The following is a 12,794-nucleotide window of genomic DNA, read 5'->3' on the forward strand; positions in this document are numbered from 1 at the left end:
CCCACAGATTTTAGATAGGAGCTGGATTTAGCCTAAGCTAATATCCGAGACACTTCTGTCACAGCCTAAGGACTGATAGTCCTACCCTGATAATTGACATACACCATAGTTGTGATATTGTCTGAAAAACAATAAACGTCTCTTCTTCAAAAAGAAACTAACTGAAAAAACTCTGAGAAAGCACGGAGTTCTAAAATATCAAATGGTAATCTCGCCTCCTGAGATTTCCAAACCCCTTGTGCTGACAGAGATCCTCAGACAGCCTCCCAACCAAAAAGACTCACATCTGTAGAGATCATGGTCCAGGTTGAGAACTAAATGATGGTGATCTTAACCACCAAATCAAGAGAGATAAATATTAGGATTTGAAGATTTAAAATGCGAAATCCTAGAATCCCTGCACCATAATTCAGCATAAAAGATTGGAAAGGTTCTGTCTATTGAAAATGAGCAAAGGGAATTGAATCCAATGCTGTGGCCATAAGACCTAAAATTTCTATGCATATATAGCAACTGAAGGAAATAATAGAGACTAAAGGTACCGACAGACAGAACCCAATAAAATTGTCCCTTGTCTGATAGAGACAAAGACAGTGACACAAACTATCTGGAAACCTAAAAAAGGTGACCCTTGTGAGAGGAATCAAGAGCTTTTGAAAAAAAGATCCTCTAACTATGTCCTGAAGAACAAAGTGAATCATATGAGATTCAGCATCCTCAGAAAATAATCTGAATAAATACAGAAAAAATATGCATTTATTGTATCTAACAGTACCCAAAATAAATAGGACCGAAACACACTTAAAGAAAGTGTTAGCCTTACTGGAATAAAATCAAAGAAATTTGGACCGAATATAACCAAATAAATTTCAAAAAAGTCTAACCTGCCCCTTGCCAGCCAAGCTGGAATACGGCACATACATCGCAATTTAAGGGAGCTGATTTCGAACTGAAAAATGTTTCCAATAAAAAACTAGTTACTTGGGAAAGAATTCAGGAATTCATTCCTTAATAAGAACAACCAAATTAGTATAAGCTTAAAGTTTTAGTCTTAGAACTCAATCTTGAAGCCCAGAGTAACAGTTAAGAATTGAATCCAATTATAAAACAAATAATTGATTATCTTAGAACAAAAGAAATATGGATTTTTAGAAATCACAAAATTCTTCTAGCTCAAACAGCTAAAGACATATATTAAACCTCATTTGCAAAAATATTCAATAAAATGAAGACACAAATGAAATTATTAGCATGATAGTCCAGTTAAAGGACCAGACAATACAGTGGACTTGCATAATCAATAAATGCAAAACAACAAGACAAATGCAACAGCACCTAGTCTAGTAAATGTTGTCCCTTTAACAATTGCTAAAATAAATCATAATCTGATACTTGATCTTAAAGTAAACAGAAAAACTGAAGCAATTGCAACATCCAAATAAATCACAGGTCCAAGAAAGGTACCTGAAACTAAATAATTTTCCATAAATAAGATACAACCATCTAAAGGAAAATAAATACTATTTTGCTATAGAAACAATAGCATAATTAGTAGGAGTAGAGATAGCCCCAATAACATGGAGAACCCTCCAAATTGAATAAAACTGCCGGCAAAGAGTATAGTTTAAAACCTTTGAAGAAGGAATAAAAGAAAATTCTCAGCCTATTCCATTCCCTAGTATAAGGAATTGTAAAAAAACCTCTGAAAACACAGAAGAATAAATAAGCAGAAATAGTGTTAGCTAGTCTTGAAAAAGAACTAGTTACCTTAATGTCCAAAATAATCAACACCTTTTCAACAAAGAACAAATGTACTTTAATAAAAAAGTAGATTTGTTAGTGTCACTATCTGATGAAGAAAATTCTGAATGAGAAAAAACATCATCAGAGAAGGATAAATCAGTATGTTGTTGGTCATTTGAAACTTCAATAAAAAAGAAGTTTGAAAAAGACCTAAAAATTTTATTAGAAGGCACAAAGTCAGACAAAGCCTTTAAAATAGAATCAGAAAAATATTTCTTAAAAATCTTCTAAATATTTCTTGTACATAAGATGTAAAAAGAATGGTAATATATAAAGCATAAATACTAATGGATTCTGCATGTAAAAGTTTATCATGATAACCTGTTACAAACCATAGCTAAAGATAAAAATTCATAACATTTAAAATAAATGAACTTAGCTTTGGTAGGACTGAACTCAGTCAAGCGTTTTTCCAGAAGTAGCTTCTGATCCAGGGTCAATCTGAGACATCTTGCAATATGTAATAGAAAAAACAACATATAAAGCAAAATCTATCAAATTCCTTAAATGACAGTTTCAGGAATGGGAAAAAATGCCAATGAACACGCTTCTAGCAACCAGAAGCAAATAAACAAGGAAACTTAAATAATGTGGAGACAATAATGACGCCCATATATTTTAGCGCCAAAAAAGACGCCCACATTATTAGGCGCCTAAATGCTTTTGGCGCCAAGAATGACACCACATCCGGCGACGCCGACATTTTTGGCGCAAAACGTCAAGAAAATTTTTGCGCCAAAAAAATCCACGCCAAGAATGACGCAATAAAATGAAGCATTTTCAGCCCCCGCGAGCCTAATAGCCCACAGGAAAAAAAGTCAATTTTTAAGGTAAGAAAAAAATTAATTATTCATATGCATTATCCCAAATAATGAAACTGACTGTCTGAAATAAGAAATATTGATCATCCTGAATCAAGGCAAATAAATGTTTAAACACATCTATTTAGAACTTTATATAAAAGTGCCCAACCATAGCTTAGAGTGTCACAAAAAAATAAGATTTACTTACCCCAGGACACTCATCTACATGTAGTAGAAAGCCAAACCAGTACTGAAACGAGAATCAGTAGAGGTAATGATATATATAAGAGTATATTGTCGATCTGAAAAGGGAGGTAAGAGATGAATCTCTACGACCGATAACAGAGAACCTATGAAATAGATCCCGTAGAAGGAGACCATTGAATTCAAATAGGCAATACTCTCTTCACATCCCTCTGACATTCACTGCACACTGAGAGGAAAACCGGGCTCCAGCCTGTTGCGAAGCGCATATCAACCTAGAATCTAGCACAAACTTACTTCACCACCTCCACGGGAGGCAAAGTTTGTAAAACTGAATTGTGGGTGTGGTGAGGGGTGTATTTATAGGCATTTTAAGGTTTGGGAAACTTTGCCCCTCCTGGTAGGAATGTATATCCCATATGTCACTAGCTCATGGACTCGCCAGAAACACGGGCCCACAAGATCCCTACGGAGCTTGTTAAATGGGCCCCTTTCACTCTTTTAAAGTCCAGTAAATCTCAGCTGAATTTTGAATAAGGATATTGAATAACATTTTGCATAATAATAAAATATGACAGTGAAAGTTCAATAATCTTCCCATCTGTGTAATATAGTCTTGCACATGTTATGAAATTGGCAGTTTTTAATAATTGTCTATGTCATTGTAAATAGTAAAATAACATTTTATCAAATATAGAGATGATAGTGAATAACGGTCATTATTTATATTTTTTAATGTGAATATACTAACAGCCAGGCTTAAATGCCACGGAAGGCCAACACAATTTTCTACTTAGGTCAGCCCAAAATTATAAGTTCTACAACTGAGATGATGCTACAATAATGAATTTTGCACTGCTAGTGTCCAATTAGGAAAATAATTGATCAAGGGAAGGCAGAGCAACTACAGTATTATGTGATATCTAATTGCTTCTGCGTATAACATTTTAATACAGGGAGTGCAGAATTATTAGGCAAATGAGTATTTTGACCACATCATCCTCTTTATGCATGTTGTCTTACTCCAAGCTGTATAGGCTCGAAAGCCTACTACCAATTAAGCATATTAGGTGACGTGCATCTCTGTAATGAGAAGGGGTGTGGTCTAATGACATCAACACCCTATATCAGGTGTGCATAATTATTAGGCAGCTTCCTTTCCTTTGGCAAAATGGGTCAAAAGAAGGACTTGACAGGCTCAGAAAAGTAAAAAATAGTGAGATATCTTGCAGAGGGATGCAGCACTCTTAAAATTGCAAAGCTTCTGAAGCGTGATCATCGAACAATCAAGCGTTTCATTCAAAATAGTCAACAGGGTCGCAAGAAGCGTGTGGAAAAACCAAGGCGAAAAATAACTGCCCATGAACTGAGAAAAGTCAAGCGTGCAGCTGCCAAGATGCCACTTGCCACCAGTTTGGACATATTTCAGAGCTTCAACATCACTGGAGTGCCCAAAAGCACAAGGTGTGCAATACTCAGAGACATGGCCAAGGTAAGAAAGGCTGAAAGACGACCACCACTGAACAAGACACACAAGCTGAAACGTCAAGACTGGGCCAAGAAATATCTCAAGACTGATTTTTCTAAGGTTTTATGGACTGATAAAATGAGAGTAAGTCTTGATGGGCCAGATGGATGGGCCCATGGCTGGATTGGTAAAGGGCAGAGAGCTCCAGTCCGACTCAGACGCCAGCAAGGTGGAGGTGGAGTTCTGGTTTGGGCTGGTATCATCAAAGATGAGCTTGTGGGGCCTTTTCGGGTTGAGGATGGAGTCAAGCTCAACTCCCAGTCCTACTGCCAGTTTCTGGAAGACACCTTCTCTAAGCAGTGGTATAGGAAGAAGTCTGCATTCTTCAAGAAAAACATGATTTTCATGCAGGACAATGCTCCATCACACGCGTCCAAGTACTCCACAGCGTGGCTGGCAAGAAAGGGTATAAAAGAAGAAAATCTAATGACATGGCCTCCTTGTTCACCTGATCTGAACCCCATTGAGAACCTGTGGTCCATCATCAAATGAGAGATTTACAAGGAAGGAAAACAGTACACCTCTCTGAACAGTGTCTGGGAGGCTGTGGTTGCTGCTGCACGCAATGTTGATGGTGAACAGATCAAAACACTGACAGAATCCATGGATGGCAGGCTTTTGAGTGTCCTTGCAAAGAAAGGTGGCTATATTGGTCACTGATTTGTTTTTGTTTTGTTTTTGAATGTCAGAAATTTATATTTGTGAATGTTGAGATGTTATATTGGTTTCACTGGTAAAAATAAATAATTGAAATGGGTATTTATTTGTTTTTTGTTACGTTGCCTAATAATTATGCACAGTAATAGTCACCTGCACACACAGATATCCCCCTAAAATAGCTAAAACTAAAAACAAACTAAAAACTACTTCCAAAAATATTCAGCTTTGATATTAATGAGTTTTTTGGGTTAATTGAGAACATGGTTGTTGTTCAATAATAAAATTAATCCTCAAAAATACATCTTGCCTAATAATTCTGCACTCCCTGTAGTAGTATGGATTTATCTTCTTGAAGGATGAATGAATCAAGCTAATTACAAGGTTATCCTGGAAGAAAACTTTTTTTGTTTTTTTTATTATATATTTATTAATACAATCCAAACAGAATACAAAAATAAAGGAAAAATGAACATGCATTTTTAGCTGAAAAATCTTATTTTAGCTCATAACAAAATTTTCCCTCTTGGTTAGAAACATAACTTGGATTGTATTTTAGTTTCCCTTTTTCCCTAAAAATAATACAGCAATAGAGAGAGAGAGAGAGAGAGAGAGAGAGAGAGAGAGAAACGTCAAAAAAATGACACAATCACAAACAACTTCCGGCGTCAAGTACGACGCCGGAAATGACAAAGAAAATTTTTGCGCCAAAAAAATCCACGCCAAGAATGACGCAATAAAATGAAGCATTTTCAGCCCCCGCGAGCCTAATAGCCCACAGGAAAAAAAGTCAATTTTTAAGGTAAGAAAAAAATTAATTATTCATATGCATTATCCCAAATAATGAAACTGACTGTCTGAAATAAGGAATATTGATCATCCTGAATCAAGGCAAATAAATGTTTAAACACATCTATTTAGAACTTTATATAAAAGTGCCCAACCATAGCTTAGAGTGTCACAAAAAAATAAGACTTACTTACCCCAGGACACTCATCTACATGTAGTAGAAAGCCAAACCAGTACTGAAACGAGAATCAGTAGAGGTAATGGTATATATAAGAGTATATCGTCGATCTGAAAAGGGAGGTAAGAGATGAATTTCTACGACCGATAACAGAGAACCTATGAAATAGATCCGTAGAAGGAGACTTCACATCCCTCTGACATTCACTGCACACTGAGAGGAAAACCGGGCTCCAGCCTGTTGCGAAGCGCATATCAACCTAGAATCCAGCACAAACTTACTTCACCACCTCCACGGGAGGCAAAGTTTGTAAAACTGAATTGTGGGTGTGGTGAGGGGTGTATTTATAGGCATTTTAAGGTTTGGGAAACTTTGCCCCTCCTGGTAGGAATGTATATCCCATACGTCACTAGCTCATGGACTCTTGCTAATTACATGAAAGAAAATAAGTATTGAATATAAAATGTACATTAATGTTGGCAACCTTTTCTTATTTAATTGTATCAACATTTCTTATGTTCTGGAGTAACTAATTAAGTTTATGGGGAACTGTTTTAATGTCAAGACTTTGGCCCCTATCTAAGAAATGTCTTGTGGACCTGATCCAACACTGCGGATCAGGTCCGCAAGACCTCGCTGAATAAGGAGAGCAATACGCTCTCCGTATTCAGCATTGCACCAGCAGCTCACAAGAGCTGCTGGTGCAACACCGCCCACTGCAGACTCGCTGCCAATCGGCCGCCAGCAGGGGGTGTCAATTAACCCGATCGTACTCGATCGGGTTGATTTCTGGAGATTCTTTAGACCGCAGCTCCACAACTTGTGTTTCTGGTGAGTTTTCAGACTCGCCAGAAACAAGGGCCCACAAGATCCCTACGGAGCTTGTTAAATGGGCCCCTTTCACTCTTTTAAAGTCCAGTAAATCTCAGCTGAATTTTGAATAAGGATATTGAATAACATTTTGCATAATAATAAAATATGACAGTGGGGGGCGGAGCAAGCCATCAAGCTGAGCAGAAGCTAAGCACCAAAGCTCCGTGAAATTTACACTATCCACAATGTGATTTTTTGTTACAGCTTATATCTTTTATTTTAAAGCACAATTACTTCATATTTCAGGATGAATTCTATCTTCAGGTCAAGGGTACCGCCATGGGCACCAGGTTCGCCCCAAGCTATGCGAACCTGTTTATGGGTTCCTTTGAACATGAATACATCTATAATGGCTCGTTTGGGGCGAGCCTGGTGTTCTATGGGCGGTACATCGATGACCTGATTTTTATTTGGAGGGGAGATTTGTCATCAGCTAATACATTTGTTAATCATCTTAATTCCAACAATAAGGGACTAACGTTTACCAGCGTGATACATCATGAAACTATAGTGTTTTTGGATTTAGAACTTAAATTTGAGAACTCCAGGATCACTAGTATTACACATTTTAAAATGGTAGACTGCAATAGCTATCTAGATTTCAATAGCCATCACTATTTCCCTTGGAAGAGAAATGTGCCTTATGGCCAATTCAAAAGAGTTTGCCGTAATTGTAGTTCCATGAGTGATTACGAGACACAAAGCTTGATATTGAAAGAACGTTTTAAGGAGAAACATTACCCATTGCAGATCATAGAGAATGGTTACGAAAGAGCGAAAAAAGACAATAGAGATAATTATTTTATAACATATAACAAAGAGAAATCACAACTAATGGAAAATTTTACTCCATTTATCACAGAATACAATTGTAATCATAAGAAAATACGTCAAATTATCAATAAACATTGGGGTATAATTAAAAAAGACCCTATATTAGGCAATCTGGTGGGTAATAAACCAAGAATAGTATACAAAAAAGCACCAAGCTTAAAATCTCTTCTAGCTCCCAGTAAGATCGTTAAGCACAAAATTCTTAATAGTCGCCAACGAGTGGGTAATATACCAGTAGGTGCCTTTAGATGCAAAGACAGGAGATGCAAACTCTGTGTCGAGATCACACAACAACAAACTACATTCAAATCAAACATCACCAAGAAACATTATTCGATAATTGGGCACATTACATGTGCATCGAGATATGTAATATATCTACTGTCCTGTGTATGTGGGGTACAGTACGTAGGTAGAACCTGCAGGCGTCTCAGTATTAGATGGTCCGAACATGTGAGAAACATGAAAAAGAATTATAAAAATCATAGTGTTCCTAGACATTGCAACTTACACCATAATGGCAATATTAATTGCTTTAGTATATGTCCCATTGAACATATTCCAGTTTCACATTTATATAATCGACTGTCTAGGCTTAGACAGAGGGAGACCTACTGGATACATACCCTTAGAACTCTACATCCAAACGGCTTGAATCTCAATATAGATTTGGCAGCCTTTTGAGTAGGGTTTGTGTCCAGTGGGTCTCCATCTGTATTCCAATATGTGTAGTGATATATGTAGTTTGGTAACTATAGTATCCCAGGTGACTCCCCCTCTTATCAAAATATACCCAATTCAGAAAGGACTAATTTAATTATATTTTTATTTTCTGTAGGACCTTACCAATAGGGCCATATAGTACCAAAGGCATGTTACCGACCCCTTTACACATGATATCATTGCATATTTTAACACACCATTTTTGATTTATACCTATAAGATTGACTAGGTAACCCATATCATAATTCATATATAACCATTCCAATCATATCTATATATATTTATTTATATTTTTATATCATTATATCACATATCCATTAGAATATCTACGATATCACAATTAGTGTGAATATTAACTGAACGTCAATTGACTTTGGTGTGATGGTGAATAGATTTATAAATGGTTCAAGGTTTTTATTTTATTTTATTTTATTCTATTTTATTATTGTATTGTTAATATTATGCGATTACATTGTATAAGTATTCATTGATTTGAATATGTCTTTAATTAGAGTTAAGAAATGTAAGGTTTTTTTAAACAAATTTTAAATGTCTACCATTGTATATCAAAATGAACAGTTAAGAAACAGTTAAAGATTAGCCAGACAAAGATCCCATGTCAGATCCGCCCCTTTTAGACAGGTGTAGCAAGGTATAAAAGGTGTAATCATGCAGTCAGTAATACAGCCTGATGAAACGGCAATTTTGCTGAGAAACGCGTTGCTGTGATTGTTTTTATTTTAAATAAAACCTTTTTATTTGAGTCACCTTGCCACCTGTCACTTATTGCCCTGGTGCAATCTACATCTAACACCGGTGTCTCTCCTGGTTGAGACCGCAACCACCTATTTCCAGCGAGTGACCGTTGATCCGGACCTGACAGGTGAATTGGCCTGCTATTGGTTACAGGGGTCACGTGTACCGGCTTCTTTGTGTGTCCGTCGGGCGACTCTGAACAGTCCCGATCCGCTTCAACAGGCATAGTACGTGTGCCGCAGCCTTTGTGAGTAGATCCTGCACACAGGGGGGGGGGCTATTGGCCCATGGTTCAGACGATATTGTTTTATGTTTGGCGCCTCTCTTGTCTTCTTATGAATAACATTTTGCATAATAATAAAATATGACAGTGGGGGGCGGAGCAAGCCATCAAGCTGAGCAGAAGCTAAGCACCAAAGCTCCGTGAAATTTACACTATTTTCTGGCAATCCTGCCTATAATTTGGGGTTAATTCTCCCCCACTAGCAGTGGGATAGTGCCCAACTGTGGTCCGCTTCTCTGGACGTGTTTTGGAGCATTCCGGTACGAGCCTTTAATTTACCGGAAGAGGAGAACCGGCACATATTCAGGAAAGGCCGGGGCTTCGGCCTACAGCGGATCCCGCGATCACAACAAACTGACCGGAAAGGCCTCTAAAAGTGGCGATCCAGCTGTACAGACCCTGGCAAATCACAGAGTAGGTCCTACAGTGAGGAGATTGCGTTCGAACAGGGGTTATCCTTAAGGACAGCTGAATTGCAAGGAGCGGGCTGGCGCCATCTTGTCCCACATGTAAGTGCGCAATCTTCATCACACAAGCACACTTGGCCCATCTACAGCTCTGCATAGTGCCAATTCCCCATAGACTCATATGATACCTGCTCTCTGGATATATTGAGGTCCCTGCCTCCATCCTATAATATATGGGGTACTGATTCTGCAGCCTAAGTCTGTGAGGCACTACCAGGCTACACATTAAGTGCTGGCTCTAGACCCCTTCAGCGACCACCAGACTGAGAGGAATAAGGGTTTAAAAACACCTCACAATCACCTCTACCCTCTCGCACTGCAAAAAACCCCAGGGACTGAGACATTTATTCCCCAGTAATTAACAGAGCACTCCCAATATACTGAGTTTTATCTTATTAATTTTTCTTTATTTTTGTGCCACTATTCCTGATTTATCCTCATAAAGCAGTCAAGAGTGCAGTCACTTAGGGAAGCTCCATTTCCATTCTTCCCTACATATTTTAATCAGTACTCAACAAGTGACCTCCAGGCCTGCCATGGACCACTGTCTTCTCATTTCAGACTGAAGCCTCAGCACTCTAAAGCTTGAGTGCGCTGTGTTAACACCCCAGGAGGATAGTAGAGGTGCAGATTTCATTTTTCACTACAGCTCTCTCACAGGTCTCTCCCCTCCCTTTCCCGCCGGCCCTGATTGCCTGCGGGTCATACCCCTATACCCTCTCCCACATCGTCCTAAGGGGACAATTCCCCAGGGGAGAGACTAGACCAGAATACACACCCTAGTGAAAACCACCTCAGCTCCCAGGCCTCACGGCACAACTATCAACTAGCTCAGCTTCAATTTTTATGTGATGCCAGGAACTGTGCAAACAATGTGCTAGCTCTATGCATTGATGCCATAGCCCCAGTCAGCCCTGAAGCTGATTTCTTTATAGTGCAAACCAGTCTTTCACTTTTCCCACTATTTACCTTTTATATCTCATGCCACTACAATTACAAAAGCACAAGATGCCACAATCCTTTAAAAGAAAACAAAATTCCCACAAAACTCCGAAAAGAACAGTGACGGACCACTTTAGCCAACACACATCCAGGCAACAATCTGGCTCGGAAGAGGATGCCTCAGACACAAGCAGCCTTAACGATGCTCGCATCAGAACAACACTTTCCCAGGCCACAGGCCGCCTACAACACCAAGATGCTGACACTGATAACAACCTAATGGACTCTATCAAGTCGCTCCTGGCCTCGCATCACGACTCCCTCTCCAAGAAGTTTGATAAGGGACATGCTGATCTGAAAAGGGACATAGCCCTTATAGGAGAAAGAACAGATGCGCTGGAACGCAAGCAGGAAGATCTCAGAGTAGACCACGGCAATCTCTTAGATTACTCGCAGAGTCTGGCAGAGCAGATCACTGACCTCGAGCTCAAACTTGCAGACCTTGAGGATAGGACTCGCCGCAACAATATTAGGGTGAAAGGTATCCCTGAATCTGTGCCCCTGCAGGAACTCGAAAAATTCCTCCAAGACTTTTTTGTTGCAGTCCTAGGTCCGGAGATTGAGAAAGAGATGCTCCTCGATAGAGCCCATAGAGCCCTGAGGCCGAGGACGGCCGAGGGCGATAAACCAAGAGATGTTGTCGCCCGGCTACATTATTACACTTTTCGAGAGAAACTTCTGAGAGCCCTGGCAGGGGACAAGTCACTCCCGGAGCAGTATGCTGACATTCAGGTCTTCCAAGATCTCTCTCCCCACACTCTCCAGATAAGAAGACATTACCAACCCTACACTAAAATCTTGAGAGACAAGGGCATTAAATACAGATGGGGCTTCCCTGTCAAGCTATACATCAATAAAGATGGTCAACAATATGCGGCATCCTCACCTCAACAGGCAAGGGAATTACTTCAAAGATGGAGCCTACTGCCACAAGACCCACTGATACCATCCCAAGCAATTGTACCTGGTAGAGGCCTGAGAGCATCAGCCCCTGAGTGGGGCTCCCTTCCACAGAGACCCAGCAGTGACCAGAGGAATACCTCAATTTCTAAGACTAGAGACACTCCCTCGTGAGATACTCCATCCTGGTCATTGCTCTGATGTGCACATAGTTATCTCCCCAATTGGGGGCTTACAATTGAGGGACTCTTTATTACTGCAGAGACTGACTCGTGTGTACCGAGGGTACACGAAGATTGGTGAGACTGCTAAGACATAATGGATGTTTTCTCTTTTTTACATTAATGTTCTCTGGCTATCTCCTCTCCTCGCCTCCCCTCCACTTCCTTCTTGTTTTCTTTTCCTTTTTCTTTTTTTCAACTACTCTTCTTCTCTTCCTTCTTTTCCCCTCCCTTTCTTACTCTACCTCCTTGTGCCTGTAATTATCTGTAAATTGTACTTATCTAACTCATTAAGGCCAGTCAAACGAAGTTGTAACCTGTGGCTCACTATGTTCCAGCACTTTTCTTAGATGACCACTGCGTAGTGAGGCACCTTCCCTAATTATACTAAAGGGATATCCCACGGTAGTAGAGTACATTAACAACAGCTCTACACTCCCACTCTAGATTGCCTACTCCCTCTAGATAAATGAGTGCTACGTAAGAGAAGTGATTCCCCACCCCCCTTTTTTCACCCCATTGCTTAGGTGCGCTCTATCTAGAGTTGCGCTTGCCTTAATCTTCAGTTAAGAGGAATAACTAAGAGGTAACGTGTACAGTAAATAGCTTTACACCCCTGCCTTGGGTAACACAGCACCTAGAATAAAAAAGACTATGCATGCCTGAATATCCTTGCCCCTCTAAACTACAACTACTGAAGTAGCTGTCTCTCTCCTTACTGGGATAGGCAGGAGCTGGGGTCCCTTGAACACCTATTTGGCATTCATCTCCCA

This window comes from Bombina bombina, chromosome 10 (genome assembly GCF_027579735.1).
Source record: "Bombina bombina isolate aBomBom1 chromosome 10, aBomBom1.pri, whole genome shotgun sequence".
NCBI classification, from domain to species: Eukaryota; Metazoa; Chordata; class Amphibia; order Anura; family Bombinatoridae; genus Bombina; species Bombina bombina.